The following is a 22,624-nucleotide window of genomic DNA, read 5'->3' as shown; positions in this document are numbered from 1 at the left end:
TCAAATTCCAAAGTGAAGGGCTAGAATCACCAAAAGGATTTCAAATACACTTTCTAAAAGTTGGTCTGACAACATCTCTCCTACCTGAGTGATACGAAAGGGTAAGACGTGAGAGAAACCAGGTATAAGAAATTAAATAATTTCTTTGAATATGGCTGTTAAGTGTTATGAATCTTAGTGGAAGAGAGACAAAGAAAGCTTCATTTTCCCAAGATACCTTGAGAATGGGGCTTTAAAGAAATTATCTGAAGTCCTCTTCTGTGGCCCATAGAGTCTTCAGGGCCCTACAGGCAATACCTGACCCACACCAGGAAAAGTCAAGGGTGGAATACAGTAATTGACTCAAGGATTGGAGGCTTTCTTGAGAGCAGTGTGTAGTACATAGGTTGCTAGAGCCAAGAATAATGAGTGATTCCTCTGGGGCCAAATTGAAGAACAAGCCAGGAATTCTTTTTAATTTTTTATTATTGTATATTTTATATAATACATATTTTGTAATTAATAATATATTAATTGTTACATAACTATGGTGTGTTATTTCATGCCTACATAAAAGTTAATAGAATTGTACAAAAAACAATCCCTTTAACATATACTCTTTAGCAAGATCCATCAATGTTTTCATAATGTCCCATTTGTTTTATTCCTATCTTCATCAATCTCTCCCTGTACCCGACACATACACATGCACACACATTTTTTTCTGAACTATTTGCCTCTACATTGGAGACCTCATGCTTCCTAAATCTTCAATGTATTTTTTTCTAAGAATAAGAACACGGATGTGTGTGCTGAGGACCAAATCCAGGGTCCTACACATGCTAGGCAAGTGCTCTCTCAATGAATATACTTTCTTATATAATGATTGTCAATATGAGGAAATTTCATATTGATGTAATAGAATTACCCAAACTATGGCTCAAAATGCTTCAAATTCTTCCCCAAAGAACTGCCTGGAAACCATCATGACTCTACAGATGGAGAGAACTGCTGTTTTCTCAAAGGAGGAGCTATGAAGGGCAAACAGATGACAATGTATAGGATTCTAACCCATCTCGAGTGTGCAGGGAGGATTCTAGGGCATTGGGCTAAGAATGGAAAGGACACATTCACTGGAGACACTATAAGGACCCATTTGCTGAAAAATACAGTGGAGAAAGGAACTGGCAAGGAAGCAGCAAGGTAAATTCAAGGTTGGTTGGAGAGCGTCTAGCCTGAACTCCTGCTGCGCACAGTACAGAATTGATTGTAGAGCTCCACTGAGCTGCTCAGTGCAATGAGAATATTTATGCTCAGCATCCAAGATCAGTTGCCATATTATAATCCATAGCCAAAATTTTCTTGATAGTATATTAATGTAATGTGTAATATGTCTTTATTATTCTAGAGCTATAGAGGCATTTATTCACTTGAGAATTTAATTTTTGAGAATTTAATTGAAGCTATATTAATTGAATGTCAACATCATAAAGTCCTGAACTAGGAATTGATTCCTGAACATCTCTTTAACATTCATTCACTCAAGAACTATTTACTGATGATGTGTCAGACTTTCACAGTGCTAAGAAAAACATTTTTAATTAAAATGGACAAGATCCCTGCTTTCCCTGGAAGTTACTCTTAAGGGTACATCCTTCTGTCCTTGATGAGCTTGGCAACATCAGCTCTGTGTGATGTATTTTGGGGGGGGAGGGAGTGCCAGGGATTGAACTCAGGGACACTTAACCACTGAGCCACATTCCTAGCCCTACTTTGTATTGTTTTTTTTAGAGATGGAATCTCATTGAGTTGTTTAATGCCTCGCTTTTGCTGAGGCTGGCTTTGAACTCAAGATCCTCCTATCTGAGCCTCCCATGCCTCTGGGATTATAGGCATGTGCCACTGTGCCTGGCTATGTGTAATGTTTTTATGTGTATGAGGTGCTATGCTTTTTTGCTGTAGTGATTAAGAAAGAATTTGAATCAGAGAATTGAAGCTACTAGAAAATTTAGTCCAGCCTCTTTCTCTGAAATGATCTACTGCCCTCCTGAAATTTTGTTTGTTGTTTATATGTTTTGGTTTTGGACATTTGGGTTAATAGTCACCTAGCTCTTCAGTAATTGTGACAATCTGATAGTTAATTGGAAAACAGAACACCTTTGTTTAAACTATGCTTAGTAAATGGATCTTTAGATGGATAGAATTCATCCATTCAGGAGCCACAAAGTGTACCTAAGCTAACTATTGTGAATCCAACATGTGAGTATTGACAGGAGTCACTTGGTTTTTGTTTACTCAGTTTTAGTTTTTAGGATATCCAAAGACCCATGCATTGTTTGCTCATTTAAGAAGTTATGATTTGGGGTTGGGACTGTAGCTCAGTGGTAGAGCACTTGCCTAGCACATCTGAAGCACTGGGTTCAATCCTCAGTACCACATAAAAATAAATAAATAAAATAAAGATATTATCTCCATCTACAACAAAAATATATTTTAAAAAAGAAGTTATGATTTGTATAAAAGTATTGTAACATGATATGTATATTAAAAATTCAGTCCTGAATTTAGAGTAATTTCCCCCCAGATGCCAAAAAATATATATATATATATATATTATATATATATATATATATATATATATATATATATATATATATATATATATATATATATATATATATTATCTCAGCCATCATTACTTTTACTTTAATGGGAATCATGAGCCTCATCAACACAATTCCTTTTCCTCTCAGTCAACTTTAAAGGTATTAAATTCAAAGTCAAAACTATAATGATATTTGCTTCTTTAAATTCTTTGGAAGCTTTGGGGATCCTGGAAATGACGTTTAAATTATATTGAACTTTCATGTTTCTAATAGTCATTTTTAAATCATGAGAAATTAAGTTTAATAGCATGATTTTGGGTTAACATTCTAGACTCAAACATCTAAAGAGAAGAACCAGAAGTATAGCCTATATCAGATTTCTGGCTATAATACATTGAAAATAAAAATATGATTAATTTCAGAGGTATACATATACATAGAACACATATACAGCCTACGTATGTTGTATGTGTACATACATATATATGTATTCTATAATACCTCCCACTGTGCCTGTATAAATGATCTTTAGAGAAGGTTATTAATATTAATACATATGTTTGGGGGAAGTTGATTTTGGTTTTCTAAAGAGAAGTTGCTTCTGTCAATATGTGAGTGCATGATTCCTTCAAAATTGATCTTTCTCTCAGTGCTAGATATAATGCTGAAAATCACTCTTAGAAAAGGACTCTTGAAATGCCTTTGACATAATGCTATAGAAAGAATAAAATTTTAAAGCTTGGCTTGTTGATTTTATTCATCCTTGATTTCTCATTATTTAGGCATTTATAATCACTTCATTTTATAATTTCAGCAGATTAACTATTGCAGTTTATGATTTTGTTTGAATAATCTCAAGAAAGAAGAAAATTAATAACCTATTGAGAATAGGAACTACGTCTGTTCCATAAATATATTCCACATATGCAGATATATTAATGCTTCCAGATCAAGCAAACTTTTGTGTTCTGGTTATTAGAAACACAGAATTTAAGACCCAGAGTGGCTGCATACTCTGGATGTGTAACGCTTTTGTTTAATGATCATTGGAAAAAGTAGTCCATTCTTAACTATTTAACATGTACTTATGTGGTTAAAAAAAAGTTTCCATTTTTGGATAAAGAAACTGTGGTATATATACACAATGGAATATTATTCAGCATTAAAAGAGAATAAAATCATAGCATTTGCTGGTAAATGGATGGAACTGGAGAATATAATGCTAAGTGAAGTTAGCCAATCACCCCAAAAAATGCCAAATGTTTTCTCTGATATGTGGAAGATGATTCATAATGGAGTTGGGGATGGGGGGCATGAGAGGATTAGATGAACTCTAGCAAAGGGGAGGGAGGGGGCAGGGGGTAGGAAAGACAGTGCAATGAGATGGATACCCTAAGTACATGTATGCAGACATGAATGGTGTGACTGTACTTTGTGTACAACTAGAGAAATGAAAAATTGTGCTCTATATGTGTAATATGAATTGTAATGCATTCTGTTGTCATACACAACAAATTAAAATTTAAAAAATAAATTTTAAAAAATCACCATTCTACAGTTAGAATAAGCAAAAAGTCATATTAAATAAAACCATTTGCTTTTATTGTATAGAAATCACTTAGTTTCTTTGTTGATCCTTTTTTACCTTTAGGATATATTTAAAATAATTCAAAAATCTATGCAATATTGTATATGATTTGAGAATTTTATTGATATTTTTGTTTTGAAATTGATAGACAACATTATATGCATTTTGTGGTGGGAGTATTAACATTCACCCTCTTTCCATTTTCAAGAATACAATATAGCATCAATAACTGCAGTCACCTTGCTGTACAGTATTTCTCATATCTAACTATTCTTTTTATACCCTCTTACAGACCCATTGAATTTATTCACACAATAATCTAATCTTGATATTTGGAATATGCTTTCTATATTCTTTAAATGTTTAATTGATAAATAGAGATTGTATATATTCAAGATATAAAACATAATGATTTGATGCATATATGTAATGATTACCACAATCAAATTAATTCACCCATCCTTTACCACCCATGCTGCTCCATAGTTACTCAGAACTTGTTCATCTTATAACTGAATACCTGTACCCTTTAATCAACATTTCCCCTTTCCCTTACCTCCAAGCTCCTATAACTATTGTTCAATTCTCTGCTTCTATTAGTAAAATTATTTTTCTGTTTCATATATAAGTGAGATCATATAATATTTGTCTTTCTATGTCTGCCTTATTTTACACAGAATAATGTTTACCAGCTGAAAATGGAAGAGTTCTCACCTTTTCATGGTTGAGTAATACTCAGGGAACCTGGTACCATATCTGGCATATAGTAGACACTCAGTCAACCTTTCTGGAATAAAAACATTTGAGGCTCTGTCAATGACTACTCTGCCTTAAAATAAAAGGAATTATTCTCAGTATTCACCATTTAGGTGTAACTGATAAATGGTTAAGTAATGTGATCTTATGTTTGGTCTAAAAAAATGTGCCTGTTTTTCTAAAACAAGGTATTAGGAAATAAGAAAGCATAAAACATTCAATAACCAATGAAATAAATAATCATGATTATTGGGTCATTAGGCAAATATTTTATACCTTTTCTTAATTAAAAACTACATTTTACTGATGACCTCATCTCAAGAGCAATAGAGTGGTCAAAATGGGAATAAAAAATAAAAAAAGGTTAGGTAGGGATTCCCGGTATTCAAGATGGCATAATAACAGTAATATATTTTCTAAGAGGATTATTTCAAAGGAGTTCTGATATTTTAAGTGAACAGGAGGCACACAAATATTTCATTCTTATATTCAGTGGTTTGAACATTACTCTCTTATGCAGGAAGCAGTACAAGATGTATTTGCTCCTAAAGTCCTCTATGGTAGGAGGATACTTTTTCATTCCTAGGTAATTTCTACTAATGCAGATACCAATTATGCTTTCAAACTTTTCAATATTTTGCCCTTGTGTGCTATGGGCAGTGCAGATTGTTTTTCTTCCATAATTCTGGTTAATGCATTTGCAGATTGCATTGTAAGAGTCTGAGAAAATTACTCCATACATCAGCATCGACAGTGCAAATTGTTTTCTTCTTTAATCTACACACTGTGCTAGTATGCCACATTTGTAAAATCAGTAAGAAAAAATTCAATGATTGACGTTGTTTTGGAAAGTCGTAATTCTGGAACAAATATATTTTTGAATACTCACCAAAACTGAGCAACAGAAAAGTAACTGAAATTGAATATGAGCCCAAATGTATACTCTGTCCTCTTTTCAACCACAGAGATTCACACATTTGCAATTTTTGACTTGGTAATTCATGTAGCATCACTTTTGAAATCAGTGAAATGAAACTATTTTTTCATGCATGGAAAGCTCTTCTCTAATGAGCCTTGAATGAAATTTTATTTATATGGATGTGCTAAGTCTGAAAATAGCAGGTTATCAGGTAATTGTATGGTAATTAATTGGTTATAGCTATAATCAAAGTTCCTTTAAGAAAGCCTGCAGTAACATTTTGCAAGTAAAGATAATTTTATAACCAACTGTGTTATCAAGATAATGATTTCCTTCATTTATCAATTGTGAAAAGAACAGTGAGTCTTGTTCCTAGCCACACACATAGCATAAATCCTAATATATTGAAGTATTTAGATTTTATGTCAGACATGCTTCACTGTCAATGCTTGCTTTCCTTTTTCTCTCTTGGGTACAGATTGTCAGTACCACATGGAGTAAACTTTAGGAAATTTTGTGATGTTAAGCCAGACCTTGTCTCTCTCTTCAGTGTATCAAGAGTTTCAGTGTTTGTTCATACTTGTTTCTTTCATAAAAGTACACAGGAAGCAGTACAAGATGTATTTGCTCCTAAAATCCTCTATGGTAAGAGGATACTTTTAATTAATGAAATGAAACTATTTTTCATGCATGGCAAGCTATTCTCTAACTAATGAGCCTTGAAAGACATTTATTGGGATGTGCTAAGTCTGAGAATAAGAGGTTATCAGGTAATTGTATGGTAATTAATTAATTATAGCTATAATCAAGGCTTTCCTTTAAGAAAGCCTGCAGTAACATTTTGCAAGCAAACATAATTTTATAGCCAACTGTGTTATCAAGATAATGATTTTCTTCCTTTCTCAATTGTGAAAAGAACAGTAATCCTGAGTATTTACTGAGATAAAATAGAGTTTTCCTAAAAGTTTTCCATAAAAGTACACTTTTATAAAAGGAACAAATGTACTATACATTTTATAATTCACTTTTTTAAGTTCAGTTTTATAGTATTTAACTCAAATCTTGTACCACAAATTTAAGTAAAATTTTGCCTATTCAAAGAAATTCTACTAAATTCTTTTGCTATAGTAATCTTCTCTTGAAAAACCTGCATTTGCTCCTGCTTGAGCTTTGAGACCTCCTTCTTTTTCTACACTGTGTGCCAGCCTCCTTTTCCAACCTTGTTTCTCTTCTGTCTCTTCTCTTCCCATACTGACCTCATTCTGCTCCTATACCAGTGAAGTTTCTAGAATCCACGCTCTTTTTTTGTCCATAATTTTGGTCTAACTGAAACACTTACCTGTCAAATTTCAGGGTAGAAGAAATGATCATCCTCTAAGAACTGTACGACATTAGGGCTTTTGCTCTTGTGCTGAGTTTTAGTTGGTATGAACAGAGAACTTATCATAGTCCGCCTTGAGAAGGGTTGTCAATGGATTTAACTTCATTTACATTTTATCTTCTGGATTAAAATTTCTTGAGAGCAGAAAAATTCCTTGAGACTTCTCATTTTTGTATTTCAAACAGTGCTTGGTAAAGTACCTTGTCCAAAGTGTTCCATCAGCAAAGTATTTTAAATGAATATATATTTTGAATAGATTGAATCAGTTATTTTGGTGAGGCTATCACAGAATAAAAGAAACAAGGTAGTTATTTATGAGATCTTTGTGATCCTTCCCTTAGTCTTAGTTTTTTTAATTTTTAATTTTGTACATGTATAAATATGTCACAGTAAATCCCACTATTATGTATAGTTATTATGAACCAACAGAATACTTTTTAAAGTAGTTTTGTGTTTAAATTAAATGGTAAGGTAGAGTAAGGTAGAGTCAGCTCTAATTTTCCTAGAAGTTAACCTACATTTTCTTTAAATAATGACTAAATTTAGATAAAACAGGTAGAGTTTTCCTTAGTTATATATTGTATTACAGTAGAGTTCAATATACTTCAATTCTTATTTCCGAAAAACACCATCTAAATTCTGATATTATTTCTCATTCATATAAATTTCAGAAAGAATAAAGAATATATGTGTTAAGCACTCACCAAACTTTTAAAGATTGATTCATATAAATAAAATCTATTAAAATCAGCTTCTTTAATAAACCTGAATAAAAAATGAAAAGTTAACAAAACAATATTGCTTATAATGTTAACTATTAATGCCAGTTATCACCTGTATTAAAAGTCTGTTTAAAACATCATAGGAACATTTTCCTGATTTAAGTAAAAGTAGCATATAAATTTTATTCCTCCTGTAAATGCTTCTGGTTTTCAGTTTTAAATAAAAATTTGAAATTTTTAATATTGTTTACTTTGAATTTTTCTATTGTAAAATTTGAGGCTGCAGTAGATTATGCCTACTATGTTCATCAAGTCTTCCATGTTAACATAATTTTTTGGCATTTGTTTCTTTTTAAATAAATTAGTATGAACAACGTAACACAGGTACCATTTCTTGGGATTGTGAGTAATCTGTGATACTTTGCCAGAAAAAAAATTATTTTTGTGGTTTGTATCCCAAACTACCAATATTTGAGCTTTGACTCCCCATTAAGGTGATTTTTCTTGTTGTTATCATATTATGTAACTTTGATATTAAACATGTCACGGAATTAATCCTGAATCTTTTTCATAAAACTTAAAAGAGAAGTGAATAGTAAATGATCAAGATCTAAGATTTGAAGAATAGCAGTTAGACTAGGAAAGAGAAAAAGTGGGAGAGTTTAAGAAAAGATAATATGGCACATATGAGATTCCTACTTAGGGAAAACATCAACTATAAACATACATATGGAAAACTATCTCTCACACCCCTTTTCTTTTCAATTGATGGTCACAAAGCATATTTAATTTTGTAAGCTCTGTGTAAGCCTTTATGAAAATATGCAGATTATAAATATAAATAAATAAATGTCATGGAAGGTAAATAAAAATGATTTCCATGTCCTGCATAATAGCTAAATGTCCTGTAGAAAATCAAATCAAAATCATGTGCACATAAAAATCAGGAGTATCACTAGTGCTCAGTCTAGTTGTATCTCCATGATTCAATAGTATTGCTTAAGGAGAAAAGTTCTTAGTTATAAGATGCTGTGTGGAGAAAGGGGACTGACTGAATCCTTCAACACTTCAGTTCAACACATATTTATTTAGAGCTTCATGTGTACTCAGCAATGTGCTAGGTACTGTGAACTGAAGATTAGGTTCTCTTGGGGAGCTTCCTTTGCCATGGATAAACATCAACAACAAATAAATATCAATATAATGCACTAAGTGATATGATAGAGATTTTAATTTTATGCACAGGGGACTTTGTCTTCTAATTCTTTTTATACCACATAACTCCTAAAATAATACCATTAAAAAAGTGCTGAAATTTGCCTGTTTAGATATAGAACTGTGGCTTCACATGAGGCTGCCTCCAGTCTTAACAATAAGACAGTTATTTGTATTCAACTTGGAAGAAAGTTGGAGCATCCCATCAACCTCTGCCAACCAAGTGTACTATTCTTAACACAGTTAGCATTTCAGTGATTTCATTTTGTTGGCATTTTAATTCATGTGAAAATTGTTAGTAAAATTAAAAATCCACATGTGGTCGATGGTATTATATAGACTTCATTTAAGTTTCTTAAAGTGAATCATTATATGATTATTTTCTGATTATCCCTTATTTCAAGGATATGGAATTGATTATAATAAAACCACTTTCTAATTTAAAAACTGACACAACCTTAAAGTATGTCTAAAAACAAAAGTTGCCTAGGGTATTCTATGGCAAATACCACACTGGAAAACGCAGCACAGATTCCTTGCTATAGTATGTAATTCTAAAAGAAATTTTAATTTCAAATTGAAGGTTGGTCTACCACTGAATTTTATATCAAAGGAATAAAAACTCAAGCCCTTACAGTCCTGCCCAGAGTCTTATCTCTCCGAAAATTTGCCTACTCTGAGGAATTAGTCTAATATTTCTCTGAACATCTTTTGTCAGTGAAAATTTGGTTGCCATTCACATTAGATATCAAGAGAATTAAAGAGTGGAAGCTGAGAAAACAGCTCATCCATGTTATTGCCTCACCTGATCTGCTGTTATTCTTTTCATTATACCATTTCATGGGTGAAATGAGAATCTCTTCTACACTAACTAAAATAGTGTCAGTTTTTAAAGTGAAATTGTATTGAACTCCCACAAATCTCAAATGCTAGAGCACCCAACTGCTCTTTCTAGTGAAAAATTTAGTATGACTTAACGATAGTTTCCTTGTGTGATTTATTAGATGTTCTCCATTTCTCCCAAACACATTTGGGGCTTTTTAAAGTGTATCTTTGAATTCTCCTCTGAATAAGTCATTCACTTAGAACTTCATATTGTTGTATTGATGGCTTCTTCAAGAAAAAGAAAAATTTTTATCAGAAATAAGTGGTTTGTCCTTATTTATGGCAAGCATAATTCTTAGCATGTCCTCCTACCTTGGAGGTACCTTGCTCTGCTTTCTTTCTATCAATTCGTCTTCATCCATTGTTGGGTAATCTAGAGTCCAGTGTTCTGAAACTGTAATTTCATATTTACATCCATTCTTTGACATTCTTATCATTTTCAACTCTTCACATCAAAATCTAGAAACTACTTTTTAAAGCTTTGTTTGATTCAAAGTAAATGTTTAGAAGCTTTATTTCTAGGGCTTTTGGAATTAAAGAAATGCATTCATTATATAGGCAAGTACAAACTTTCCCTCCAAAGGTTTAATATGTGAGTCTACTGAAATAAACTGGCAAAAAGTTAACAGGAAAAAGAAACATAAAAATTAATTTGATCACAGCTTTATATGACAATTCAGATGGAAGACACAAAGACTTGGGAATGTAAAGTCGCCATTTTTATTCTTCAGTTAAATGAAGAAGCATGAATAACTATGTAAAATATGATTGGTAAAAATATAATAACTATGTAAAAATATGATTGGCATATGATCTGATGGTAATTAATCCATCTGATGGTAATTAACCCAACAGGGCTGTCTGCTCAGATTTGGTGTGGCCTCTCTGCACAGGATTCCTTTCAGTTATAGGGCAGAACCCTTACTGGGATGGGTATCTCATGACCTACAATCAAACAAAGTAGATCAGAGAATGTCCTTGTGGCCAAACTTCATACAGAAAAGCAGGGGAAATTTAGGGAAATATTTTTAGATTTTATGGCTGGCTTTCAGAAAAAAGTTAATCTGGTTTTGATGAGCCACCTCAGGGAAGAGGAATTCTAGTTTCCATGATTTGTCTTAGGGGAGAATAAAGGATGAGAAACAGGAAGGTATGAGACAATTAGAGAACAACTTTGCTTCTGAAGACGTCACTTTAGGGTATCATTTCTGATTTCCAACAATTTAAAGGATTGAGAGAGTGGCTCCCTGGGTTAACATGGACGTTTATGATTCCAAGTTATCACATAATGTCGTTCACCCACCTAGTACTTTGCAGCATCCCAAATTTTCACTCATATATTGTAGACTTTAATTAAAAGAAAATGTTATCTCTAGACCTCCATGACCATGGAGTTTTATTTCCTGCCCAGTATCTATGTGAACTGCATAAAAGTAGACATCCTGGAGTTAAGAGTCCTATAATAAAATGTTTTATATATATATTATAATAAACACATACGAAAGGAAATCCTATAATATGAAATCATCATGTATAGAGGAGCCTGTTTTATTGATTTTGTAATTGTTTAATATAGAAATCATGATATTCAGGCAAAGCCCTTAAGGATCTGATCAATGTAAAGAAGTTTACATATTGCACATTCTTTGCAAATTCTTCTTTTTTAAGATTTTTGTTGCTCAAAGATTAGATATTTTCAACTACTTTTAGAAACCACAGTAAATGAGTTAATAAATGAGATAACTCAATAAATGAGTCAGTCTAGACACTTTCCTGCAATAAGTGTTGTTTGATCTCCATTTTGCAGAAGAAGCAATTAAGATAAAGAAAATGTATATGAAATGCTTCAATGTGATATAATAATTAGTAGAGGAAGATCTAGAAAATAGTTTTCCTACCTTCTCAAGGTCTATTCCAGCTCAACTGAGACGAAGTTGTGAGGGGAAAACAGGATTCAGATACAGACAGAATTGAATTTACAACCTGGATCTACCACATAACAATTCAAAGGAAGTTATGAACTATGTTTGCTAATAAGTAAACAGAGATATTTAACTCCTACATCACCATTGTCTTGTGAATATGAATGTGATAAACATGAGCAATCTGCTGAATGTGGCTTATTAAATGCAGTTATAATTTTTAAAACCTATGCTTCTTCTGCAATATATATATATATATATATATATATATGCTTCTTTGGCAGAAAAAAATATATATATGTACACACACACACAAACATACACACATGACCTCCAGCAATGCACCATTGAAGAAGGTTTTATCTGAATATAAGGGTTCTGATACCTGTGAAATAATCTGTATTGTCTTTTATAGTCATATACCCTTTTGAGTTACCTGAAAGCCAGTGTCTTAGAGAAAAACAGATATAATGAAGATGGAGTCTTAAGGACAAGTTTCACTTAAGATACTGGTTATTTCTTTACCGTTGTTCCCCAATGTACATACAACAAAGAAGACCAAAGACCATTTCCTCAAGGCTACTGTTCTATTTGTTGGCCTTTACTTCCAATTTAGCACCTTCCTACAACTGCTATCAGAGTGTACAGTATTGAGCTAAACTCAGAATACAGCAAATCACAAAAGATGAACCCATCAGCACAGTACTATAAAGATCTCATGCCATGACTGAAAACCCTACCTACCCCTGCACTGTCATGTTGCTGGGTTTAAATTTGGAACAAACCAAGTTTAGATAAATCATTTTCTCCCCTTCAGCCTCCATGTATACAGAGAATTGCTGCCCCACCCTCCACACCTATCCTCCAATAAGTTGGGAGAGCTGAACCAACTTATTTTCATTTTTTGTCCTGTCACCAATATCTTCTGCCTGTCCTGCCAGGAAGTGTGCCTAGTTGAAATAACTACCTTGGGGCAGTTTGTGAAGATATTTTGTTTGGTTCCTTCTTTTATAAAGCCAGCAACAAAGTACATATTTCATCTCAATATTCTCCACAGTCTCTTATTGTTGGAGAACTAGAATCCATAGAAAATCAAAACTCTCTGAAAAATGAACCAATTCTTTTGAGTTCCCTGTCCCTTGTGCCTTCCTCTTCTTTTGTAGGCCTTCTGTTCACCCATCACCCACTGCCCAAAGAGACACTGATTCTGCTATCACTGTCCCTCCAGCTTCCTTATGGGGATATTGCTACAGTGATGTTGGTTTGAACATAGAATCATGACATACTCTTCTTACAAAGCTGAGAAAATATTCCCTGCTCATGTCCACAGTGGATCAGACTCAAGTGGCAGGCAGATTTCAAGTCATACCTTCTGATGCTTCTAAGGCCGTTTAGAACTTTTACATTAAAAACCAAAACATCTAGAAGAATATGACACTGAGAAGAAAGGAAAGGCTGAGCCAGGAGCCGTGGCACATGCCTGTAATCCCAGCGGCTCAGGAGGCTGAGGCAGGAGGATCGGAAGTTCAAAGGCAGGCTCAGCAAAAGCGAGGTGCTAAGCAACTCAGGGTGACCCTGTCTCTAAATAAAATACAAAATAGGGCTGGGAATGTCACTCAGGGGTTGTGTGCCCCTGAATTTAATTCCCAATACCCCCCACCCCAAAACAAAGAAGGAGAATCAGGGACATCACAGACTTGATGACTGACCAGTCATTTTAAGCAACTGTCCATCTGTATTACTGTCCATTTTCTGAGACCAGAGGATGTCCCGCCCCTCTCTGTCTATTGCTGAGTGCTTATTGAGCATCTACTCTTTTTAAGTATCACCTTATTTGGAGGAAACACAAATGGATGGCATAGGACCACCTCTCCTTGGAAAGACAAAACCAGCAGAGAGGAAGCAGGAAAACAGAACCATCACCAGTAAGTAGTTGCTGAATCATGTGCCACAGAATGTCAGTGCCTGAGAAGTTTCAGGAAAGAGTGTGTATGAGGAAGCCAGTGTTGACAAGGATGCAGTCAGGGATTGTACCAGATGATGCTGCATCTGACATTTCTTCCTGGAATTACATATAGATCCCGAGTTTCTTCAGTGTTCTGTCCTTGAACGTGGTCATTCCCAGTTCTGTCACCTTGTAGTAAAAGAACATTGACATAAACTCCTGTCATTTCATGGCGTCTTTTGAATGCTCTTCATTTCTGTTCACTTGGGGACTGTAAATGTGAAGCTGGGAATGTGTCCAGTCACTCTGATTATCATAAAAAGAGCCAGATAAAAATGGTCTACATCTGCATATCTGTACCACTCATACATACAAAAGCCACAAATCACCTTTTACATTCTCTCTTCTATTTTAAGGTCTCTTTCCATAGAATTATTTTCCATTACTTGAAACAGAGCATTGTTCCTTTGTTCATCTTTCCTATTTTTCCCCATTTCTTTTTTATAGAATTCATATCAGGATATTCTCTTCTATAGAAATGTTCACAATTGCCCCTTTTAATAAACAGAACTGTACACAAAAATGTTTAGAGCTGGAGGCACCCAAGACAATCAGCTTTTTCCACTCTCATTTCACAGCAGATAAAATAGAGGTCAGGAAAGATGAAGTGATTTGCCTAGGGTCAAACACTGGAGAGAGGCAGAGTCAGAACTACATTATAGGATTCTGAATTTTACTTTGTCAACATACAATATTATTCATCCCACAAACATTTGCTTCTATGACATGCATCATTCTATGTTCTGGGGACCAACGGGGGACCCCAGGGGCACAGTTCTGCCCCAGACATTCACATTTTGCTGTTATTCTCTCCTAAGTGTGTGGTGCCCAGCGACTTTGCTGTATCTTTCTTTAAAATATAGTTTCATTTCTTTATGTGTTAGTGCCCTTATCTTCATTCAGTCCCAATTAACTTCCCCAAGCTCCTCATTTAATTAATTCCCATCCTCCTTTTCAAAGTACACACTGGCTCTCCTGACTTAATACCATGCCACCTCATTATCATCCCCCCCTTCTAAAATAATTATTTTGAGTATAATGAAAATGTTAAACATGGTTGAACCCAGTATGTGATTATTGTAACTCCAACTGCCAACAAATGTTTTATTATTTGTTGACTTGTATAATAAAATGTCACAACAGAAAAATAAGTAGCTCATTTATCTTAACCCTCCCTCCCTTTTTTTTTTAATCCTTGTTGGTAAGCATTTGCTTATATCAGAACAGGACAGGCTGGTAGACATAAGCTTCCTAAATGGCTGTCAATGGTTTAGACACAAAGAGAAAAAAAAGAAATTCCTTTATCCTGAACATAATCTAGCCATCTACCTTTATCTCAAAGAAAGGCTGTATTTTGTATCCTTGCCTTCTACATCTACTGGCAACACCAAAGGTACCTGTAGTGGTCGCATTTATTTATAGAATATTACTTAAAAGAATATTTTCCTTCCACTGCCTAATACTTTCCAATAGTTATCCAGATAAGCATCATTATTTTTATAATTATAGACAGAATAAAACAATCTTGTGCTTAATGAACAAGATTAAAATGGCCACAGTCCAGCGTAATGTAGTATAGATGTTGGAAATGATGTGTTTTTTTAGTTGTAGATAAATATCTTTATTTATTCATTTTTATGTAGTGTTGAGGATTGAACCCAGGGCCTCATGCGTGTGAGGCAAGTGCTCTACCACTGAGCCACAACCCCAGCCCCTGATGTTTTGTTTTAATATAAAATTTTAAACATAGTTTTATAGACTCTCTTTTTGGGAATTTTTGTTTCTCTATAAATTTCAAACTCTAACAAAATTTGTACTAGCAAATACAGTACAAATTTCAACATTTTCTTTACCTGGATTCACCAACTGTTTACATTTTTGTCTGATTTTCTTTTTCTCTCTCTCTTGTCTCTTTTCATAAATCCATAATATATCTATACATACACACACACACACACACACACACACACACACACATATATATATATATATATATGTATAAAATATATAATAATTCATACACAGGTCGTTGCTTTAACAGTGGCTAAAAAAAGATTAGTCTGTAATCCTAATCTTAATTCTGTTTATGGAATTAAAAAAAAAACACTGCATGTTTTAGGTGTTATAAATAATATAAAAATTGGGTGTTTTTTTTGATACACACACATATACATATATACATACATATATACACACACATACATACTGCACATATTAAAACTTGATATAATACACATTGATAATACATTATTCTGCACTATTTTCAAATATATTGGAGGTATGGTATACCCTATCCCAAACACTTTAATTTATAAAATCTATCAATGTATTTCCCAAGGACAGGACATACTCTTACCCTATATAGAATACTTTCAGACACAGGCAATTTACTCCTAATATAATACCATTCTCTAATTTATAGCCCATATTCAACTTTCCTCCAATGTCCCAATGATGTTCTTAAAAGCTAATTGTGTCCCAATCCCCCCTAATCCTGAGTCAGCGATTGCCTTTAGTTGTTGGGCTATGCTTTATTTTTGTGTTTGAAAGCTTACCCTCAATGACCTGGATAATGTCCCTTTTTAAAGTTATCTCTGCTTGCTGACTGTTGTTCCAAGAATAAGAATTTAAGCCAAAAGACATCTAATAAAATCCCCAAGGATTAGTGATAACTGTGCTGAGATAATGCAAGTCAGCTTCCTAACTATGTCCCAACCACAAGTTTCATCATTTCAGAAGGAGGATGTCCAAGAGAAGAAACTCTGACTTTAACAATATATTACTGTTTGACAATTTAAAACTTTGGTACTGGGATCCTGTTAGCATCCCAGTCCACTTAGACTAAGAGATGGTAATTATAAGTGACCATTGTACAAAGTTTTACAGAGCACTCTTTAAAACCAACTCTTAAGTAAATATTTACCTCAGTGCTATGTTAAGGAAGGCTAAATTAAAATCAATATTTTCATCAAATATAATGTTTCAGATATGTAAAAACAAAGCTTGTATGTAAATGTTAAAAACAAAGCTTGGATGTAAATATTAGTAATTTGTCTATAGAAGATAATTGTCTTTTTAATAGAACATTCAATATTAAAATAAATATAAATAGTCCCCTCCAAAAATGACAAGAAAACATGTATTATAGTATTTATAATGTCTAAAGCACACAGTGTTTTTGCTTAACTCTGTAAAAAGCATTATGATTAGGGCTGTCAGGTACAAGTGGTTTGCTTTCTAGTCATTGTGACATTAATCTTCTGGTCACTGATAATTTTCTTTTTTTCTTTTTAAAGTGTACTTCTAATAGTGGATAAAAACACTGAAAACTATCAGCTTCATTCATTATGAATGCATATAATATTTAGTGAAAAACAGACAAACCTACCTACACAGAGTCATGTTATCTCTTTAAGCGTTAACACAAAATCATAAAAGTTACCCAGTCTCAATACCAGGAAACTGTGAGTGAGACCAAGTCATACCAATTATGTCACTGAAAAGCCAGATAGATGCTGGAAGGTGCAAAATAATCCTGTTCCATTTTCACTTTCTCCTCAAAAGTAAAAAGAAGGCATTTATACATGAAAGAGACAGAAATTAGCTACCGGAAAGACTGTACACATTCATATGTGGAGCATAACTAAGAATAAAATAGTTGTTTGTCCCCTACAGTAGAACAGACTTGCCCATTCATCCTTGTGATAGATATGTATGCAAAACCAAAATGAAATCAAATCCCTGCAGATAGCATAAGTCACAAAAACTGTTTAATCCTTTCATAGCATCCCTTTGGGAAGTCGGCTCTGTGGTAAGTAGGAACTTGCAATATATATAATGTCAAGTATTCTCTTTTATTTTTTAATAGAAAGACTTTGTTTTCTCTGACAGATTTTTTCATATTTCTTTAAAGAGCTGTATGCCACTGTATTTATTTGAATGTGTATGCCCGTAGAATCTTGTAGTTTTAGCATACTGACACTTTTTTTATTAAAACAAAAACCGTCTATGGAAATCTTATCTAAAATTGATCATGGCTCAAAATTGTATGTTAAGAGGCACTCGGGCAAATCTAAATGCATTTTAACATTGCTCTTCCTAATGGATTTTATTAGAAAACAGTTGAGTTTCAAGCAAGAATACAATGAAAGCGGACCTTGGAGGCTTAACCATTGAACAGATGCAGTAAATGCAGCTTTGGAAATATAGCTGTCACTTCAGATCTTTTCCACTCATTGCCTATGTAAGCCAGTAATGAGAGCTGCTGGCATTGTAATATTTGTGTAGTTCTGTTGACAACAGATGCTACGAGAACTCTTACAATCAGAGAAGCCAGCCCTCTCATGAACCTATTTTTACAATTTTCATTCTTTCACAGTTTTTATTCTACTTAAACCCTGTATGATGAGAACTTTTATCAAATGGTACTTATCTCTAGAATTGTTAAATTTCTGTTTATAAGTTGCTAATATGTCAAACCAAGTCAGGAATTCTTGACATCTTTATTACATTTAAGTATTTCTGGATATTAATTCTTGGAAAGGATTTCACTTTCTTACTTTCTGAGCTGAATGTTGTACTTTCTGTGCAATGATTTGTATTTTTTTTCTCCTAACTGCTGATGGGTTCATAATATGTGTGTGTGTGTATGTGTGTGTGTGTTTGCCTATGTATCTATTGATATATTCTATGTATTAGATTAGTACTAGTTTATATCTACACATTGATTAGGCTCTGAAAATAAGCAAAAAAATATATGTAGATAGATATAGATATATTGATATTTTCCTAACTCCAGTGAAAAATATAAAATTTAAAAGTAACCTGAGAAGTATAAAGTTGATTTAAAGTAATCATGTTAATGCTCGATACAGCACCAGGCATTTAATTGACTAAGAGTTGTGTAATTCCTTTTATAATGAATACAATAATTTAATATTCTTTAATAACATCTACCCATTCCAGTGTTCAAACTAAAACAGTCTAGTATAGGAAACACAATTTAATGATCTACGTTTTATAAAATCAGTATGTAAAGTATCCACAGAATCTTAACCTATAGCTCTCCAAACCAACTTTAATATTCTGTTATACTGTGTATACTAAATACATGAATGTGAGTTTATTTGGACTCTATGTTGCAGGATTTCTAGGAAGAAATCTTAAATAATAAAGTGAATGCTAAATTTATGAGAATCCGAAATGATTCTGGATTATGTATAGTCAAGTAATCACAGTGCATGCTGCTTTTCTTTTAGACAAAAAAAAAAGAGAGAGAGAACTCTGAAAGAAAGAAAACGAAGAACCAAATACACCAAAATTATTAACAGAACTGTAAGTACTTTAATGACACAATAATTATAACAGAATAGTGGTAGTGAGCAACAAAATCAAAATTAGATTTGGGTATATATTTTATGAAAATACTTGCCTTTCTGTTTTGAAAGATAAATTAGCATAGTAAGCAAGTGAAGCCTTGTGAAACTCAATTTCAATTTACTAGAGTGGAATGGAAATCATTTATCCTATAATCCTCTTAGGTAAGAGGGCAAGGTAATCTTTGTGATACATCTCTGGTCCTGAAAATGTTTATGTTGACTCTATCATTTCTTTTGACTAGCATCATATCATTTTAAATTCTAAAGAGGGAAAAAATGTAATAAGAAGAATTTAAGCAAAGCACCTCACTTTCTTTCACTTCAGAGTATTGACGTATGTCCTTCATTTATAGTCATTAAATTAGAATTATTTAAAATGGCAACCATCTTCAGGCTTAAAACTGGTAGTGTACACTCATTAGTACATTCCTTTCTAACCTATGCCTTAACTATAAAATGTATTTCCTTACTTAACTATCAGTTAATAGTGATAATAGTTTTTCTATATATGTTTTTATTAAGCAAAACAAAGTATATCTTGATGTTATCCTTAGTAGGATTGGTATCATTTTAAAGTTTCCCTGGATGCAAACAACTATAAGTTTTAAAAATGTGAATATCAAAAACAATAAAGTGAAGATGAATAGGCAAGATCCAGGTATATGACTAACACTGTATCACTTTCAATACTATCATTATTTTGAAAGGAGTTTGAAAATGCAGTTCCCTAAAATTTCAAACAGAAGTGTCAAGTGGTAGTGATTCAACAAAACCAAAATCAAAATCTCAGTATATATCAAAATTGAATGAAGTTCAAAGGAAAGGATGTAATTTTGATATGAAAAGAAATATAAAAATAATTTTTCTAGGCTATATAGAAATTACACTTAAAATTTTCTAACCTCAAAGCCCTTATTGTATATGTCATATGTTAATTTTGAGTGATTAGACATAATTGATCATGGTCATATTTACATAAATGAAATTTTTCTGAAATCCATTCCATTCGTTTTTGAAGTATGAGAGGAGAAAGAATAACAAAACCTTTCTTTTACTTACCTGTCCACAGATTACTCGTGGTCAGCTTCACTTTTCACAAAGCATGCTACCTCTTAATGTTTGTTGTGATTAGGAATGATTATACTTTTTAAATTTTTATATCAGAGTTTTTAAAATTCAGATTTTCACTTTTGGTAAAACAGTTTCTTCATTTAAAATATATGTAAAGGCAGCTTGGGGTTGCAAAACAGGCTATAAACTTGTCTGTGTAGATCTGGTTATAAGAATAATTTAACAATCAGATGTTTGTATCATATATATAATTCAAACTCTGCCAATGTGAAGATGTTGCCAGATACATATAAATGAGAATTTACTTTGGCATCTTCTAACCAGAGAAAGTCAACTAAGTCATTGAACCAAAACATAAGCATTATTTTACACTTTAAAAACTAGGCTGTCTTTATATGTTTAGTTTAGGTATATGATTCAATTTTTAATCATCATTTCAATTCTGTGCATTACTTATTAGAAATTGGTTGACTTTTTAAATCATAGAACCAGAGATATTTAAGTTATTTACACAAGAGCTACATTTCTATTTTACCCCCTCATGATTTCTTAGGCTTCTTAGTACAATTTCACTGTGAAAACCCATCAATAATAACTGCTTCTCTGATCATATTTATGTATAAGTGATTTGCCTTGTTGTTCAAGTGTGACTTACCTAAGTTGTTTGAACTTCCATAATTTTGTTGAAGTAGGATCTAGTATGGTGTATTTTGGAAGAGTCCCACTCAAGTCTTAAGCTCTGTTCATTTGGAGCAATCCTGAAGAAAAAGTTACCTGTTTCCAAGGAAGATGTTCTGCATCTTCCTAGTGCATATTATAGTTTGGGATAGTTTTGTTCTCCATTTAAGTATCTGCTGTTTAACAATTTTATGCCAATTCCCTCATAAATAATAGCAGGCAAAGAAAAAAAATGACTTTAATTCAAACCAATAAAATTAAAAATGTAGTTTATCCCTTTAAATTTTCATAAAATATTTATGAAAAAAAATTCTTTGAATTAGAATAAAATTGTTAAATATAAATGTTGATACATGTTTAACCTCTGAAGCATTCATAAGTTAAGAATGGTCAGTACATGGAATAAAGCATGATATAAGATAAATATAATGGATAACACACTACTTTTGTTGTCTTTATGTATAGATTATGTGCTTATGTACTAGTCCATGAATAATGAATAAGTTCTTACAGTTTGTATTTGAATCAAACTTTATAAATGAAAGACTTTTAACATAGGAAAGGCATTAAAAAATACTCCTATAATTTTGCCTTAAAACCAGTTGGCAATTGATTAAAATATTACTAAAAACATTTTATTAGTGTACACTACATTTGTACTTCACAAAAGTTTTCATGTTTAAGATAAGAAATAACAGGAAAAGGGACCATTTAAAACTGTTTCACAATAATGATTTTCCTCTCAATTGCTAAACACTCTGGTACTTGCAGGAACTTCATGGGTCTGCTCTCTGTAGACTATGATTGCACTGAATAATGATAATAACAAAGAGGAAAGATTTTAAAAAATCATTCAAATGCTCAGGCATTCTTCTTGGGAATTATTCATATTATCCTAGATTTGCAAAATCTCTTTAAATACTACTGGGAGTTGATGTTCTCACTCAATGCATGACTATTATTAACAGTCTTGCTTTCCAGGGACACCAAATAAGTTTCAGTTTTAGTATAAAGGTTCTAATGCCTAGCAGTAAAACCTTTTGTGATTCATTGGAGAATAAATATTATTTGCAAATGCCCCTCACTAGTTTAATTTAGTCAAATCTTTCCCTATTAGAAGTAACAAGTCCCTGTAATAACATATATATATATATAAACCCTTGTGGGATGTGTGTGTGTGTGTGTGTGTGTGTGTGTGTGTGTGTGTGTGGTAGTAGCATAGAGCTAGGAGAAAATTTAGAAGTCGTACAGTTGAATATTCTCATTTTATAGAGATTACCTCCTCTAATATTCTCATTTACAGAGGGTCATATAGGTCAAGTCATTTACCCAAGCTCCTCATATCTAGTGGCAGAACTGAAAAATATTCTAGCCTAATTAACCACCATTTTTTTTCTACCTGCCATATTGACAGATATTTGTATAAAAAAGAGGGTCTCAGAACTGCTCAAGAAGCCTCTTCTCCAAATTTAAACTTTATTCCAGCTATACTGTAACTAAATTTTGTATGAATAATTAT

General features: G+C 32.8%; 1 protein-coding gene across 3 annotated transcripts in view; it reads left to right on the top strand.

The window, feature by feature from the left end:
* Syt1 (synaptotagmin 1) overlaps window positions 1–22,624 on the top strand; it is a 507,557-nt gene that overhangs the window by 138,342 nt on the left and 346,591 nt on the right. Inside the window, exon 3 of one of the 3 annotated variants that reach the window (XM_058585775.1) lies at window positions 19,237–19,312. The exons of the other annotated variants lie outside the window; for them this stretch is intronic. The gene's annotated coding sequence lies outside the window, so the exon portion shown is untranslated. The remainder of the gene's footprint in view (window positions 1–19,236; window positions 19,313–22,624) is intronic. 3 annotated transcript variants of the gene reach the window in all.

This window comes from Marmota monax, unplaced genomic scaffold (genome assembly GCF_021218885.2).
Source record: "Marmota monax isolate L192 unplaced genomic scaffold, Marmota_monax_Labrador192_F-V1.1 WCK01_AAM20220418_F8-fsc00146, whole genome shotgun sequence".
Classification (NCBI taxonomy): domain Eukaryota; kingdom Metazoa; phylum Chordata; class Mammalia; order Rodentia; family Sciuridae; genus Marmota; species Marmota monax.
This window is presented reverse-complemented; position numbering and strand designations above follow the sequence as displayed.